Genomic DNA, 3,568 nt, shown 5'->3' on the forward strand with positions numbered 1-3,568 from the left:
AATAGAAAAACTATTTAACTATTACATATTCGGAAACCAACTCCATTGGTCCCTTGAACTTCGGTTGTGGCACGCATCTCGAGGTAACACCGTCTTTATGTATCGCCATCTTGAAGAAATCCGTCTTTGGGAACTCCGAGATAAATTAAATTACATAGCAAATTACATAATTTCCTATTATACATTTGTAACTAAGATAAAATAAAATAAATTTATTAAATTACAAGACGGTGATACGAGATCACAATAAAAATTACAACCAAATCGATATTCCCATACATTTCGGGAAATACCAATTAAAAACTAAGGCCATACTAAGTAAAATTACATAATTCAAAAATTACATAAATTAAATTATGACAATCATAAAGAAAATGCAGCATTATAATATGTATGAACATGCCCAATTTTAATGCTAAATCGCCTTTAATTAGCCAATATCGTATATTACTCGGTTTTTACGGATTTGCGTGATTTCAACATTTTATAATCACAAAAATTACATAAATTCATATTTATGCATAAGTTAATTACCCTAACCTCTTAGGACTCAAAATTTAGTCTTCACTAATAATTTGACCATAATTAACTCATATTTATAAAAATTGTTCATTAATGGACTTAAAATTATAAAAATAAGCTATAAACTTCAAATAAATCACAAAAATTTCAAATAAATTCAAAATTTGAAATTTAAACTCATGAACATTCTGGAAAAATACCATGACACTCATAATGTTCAAAAACTTAGGTTAAAAATTTCGAAATTTTTCCGGAAAAACAATGTTGCGGTTTATTGGTTTTAACTAAAATAATTATAAAAACATGGAAAAAATATATTCATCAACTTTTCAATTTTAGATCTGAAAAAGATAATAAAATGCAACATATGATATTTTTCCTTGGTCATAGATTATGTGTTATTAATTTTTCACTAATAATGTCACTATTTATGCTATTTTTCTTCAAAAATCCATAAATCATGCAAAAAGACTTCACTATAGCCCATTATTTTACATACATCTTGTAAAATTACATGTGACAACATACTAAATTTCTATGACCAGATTCGAAATTTATCTCATATTAACCTATTTTTCACCTAAAATCAATTTTAATAATGAAAAATCCATTTTTCGAGCATAACATGTCCAAAAATTATGAAAATTTACAGGTTATCTCAAAATAATATATGTGACAACATATCCAAAAATCACTTGAAAATTCGAAGTATAGCTAATTTTAGACCGAAAATGACATTTTTACTCATAAAATCATATTTAAATGCCATTATTGTATAAAATGAACAATAAAAAATCCGTAAATTAACCAAAAATCCTAAAAAAATTTTAGGACCAGAAATTTTATCATGAATGGATTAATTTCGTGATATATCATAATAACACAAATTATACAAGTTTTATATGTTATTCTTATAACTCGGAAAAACTTTTAACCGATTTGCATGCAAACAACCATGGCTCTTGATACCGATTGAAGGAAAAGTAGATCTATATACTAACATATTCATATATGTTCCATTTTAATTTGTCATAAAATTAACAAGTGATCTTATGCATGCAAACTATTTAACAAAGTAAAGAAGAATTAATCCTTACATTGGAATTTCGGTTCATGTGGGCACAAAAGAGATATCCTTCTCTTTTGTTCTTGAGCTTTCCTTTTGGATGAACAAAGACCCAAGTGTAGGATCTCTCCCAAGGATTTATACCCAAGACACACTCTTAATAAAATTAATATAATGTATACTAGATAATATTAATTTTGTAAAGAAAAATTGACCCAAAAATATTTGGTTATCTCACCCAAAACCGGTTGAGAGAGGAATGATAGAGGAAATTTTTCTCTTTCTAAAACTCTTGTTTTTAGATGATATGAATGAATAATATCACTAGTTATTTTCTAAGTGAATATTAGGCAAAAATAAGAAGAAAAATCTCATGGATTTCTCTTCCCAAAACCGGTGGGAGTGGAGGAAAAATAGAGCCAATGCATGCTCATGGTTACCTTCACAAGAATATGTAGGTGTGCATGGCTAGCAATAGGTTTACATAATCATGTTTTCCATTAACTTTAATCAACATAAAATATATGTTAAATCCTCCCACTATTTCGGCCAAATGGAGATAAAATGGATTCCATTTTATCTTTGTCAATTGTCAATATGTCACATGTCATATGTTGCATAAATTTGTTGTGCATTTTTAACATATTAAAAATCAACGTATTATTATTAGAAATACGTCACATACAAAAATCGACTTAGTAATTCATAATTACTTGTGCCAAAATATTTTACCAATTATAAATCACAACAATTTGTATTTATAATAATTCATTCAAATTTAATTGTTTCCTTAAACAATAATTTCATCTGAGTAATGATACAATTCGATTACTCAGACCGTATCTCATTTTAATCAATTTCAATGTGATACGTAAATTTTACTTCCAAAATCGTCCGTCAATTTTCAAGTAATTTAATTAACTCGTAACATTATACGATTAATTAAATGATCAATTAAGAGTGTTATCCTTTAGGTATGACCTAGAGGATCAACTGATCACCACCGTCACACGACAGTAATGTCAAACTCTAGTCAGCCAATCATTACCGATATATGTTGATCAGTTGACAGTAAAAATATTACTTCCCAATTGTATTCTTTATAATGAGATTTAAACATGTGATCATCATGATCAACAGTCGTGATCGCATTATTGTCGGAGGACACATATTCCAACACTAACAATATAGTTAGCCAAATCTGCATACCATGGATCATGGTGAGTATTATTAAAAACAGCAAATAAGGAATCATCGGGTAACGAATCATTAATAGGAAAAGGATCCTCTCCCTCCTACTGCGGCAATCGCGACAGATGATCAGCTACTACATTCTCGGTGCTTGTCTTATCTTTGATTTGCATATCAAATTCTTGGAGGAGAAGTATCCATCTCAGCAGTCGTTGTTTAGCTTCCTTCTTAGCAAGAAGGTGTCTCAACGCTGCATGGTCCGTAAAAACAGTAACTTCTGACCCTATCAAATAAGAACGAAATTTCTCCAGCGCATATACCACAGCTAATAGCTCCTTCTCGGTAGTGGTGTACTTCACTTGAGCCCCATCCAGAGTTTGGCTCACATAATAGATTGCATTCAAAGCCTTGTCTTTCCGCTGGCCTAACACCGCTCTTAGTGCATAATCACTAGCATCGCACATGATCTCAAATGACAGATCCCAGTTAGGAGGCTGGATAATCGGTGCTGAAATCAAGGCCTGCTTTAACCTGTTAAAAGAAGAAAGACATCAGTAAATACAAAGGGAGAATCCTTAAGCAACAGCTGTGTAAGCGGTTTAGCAATTTTTGAAAAATCCTTAATGAACCGGCGATAAAAGCCGGCATGACCAAGGAAACTCCTCACTCCTTTAACATTAACAGGAGGAGGCAATTGCTGAATCACTTGAACCTTTGCTTTATCAACCTCAATGCCCTAATCAGAAACCAAGTGCCCTAAGACAACTTCCTCGTTGACCATAAAATGGC

The sequence above is a fragment of the Silene latifolia genome, chromosome X (assembly GCF_048544455.1).
Source record: "Silene latifolia isolate original U9 population chromosome X, ASM4854445v1, whole genome shotgun sequence".
NCBI lineage: Eukaryota > Viridiplantae > Streptophyta > Magnoliopsida > Caryophyllales > Caryophyllaceae > Silene > Silene latifolia.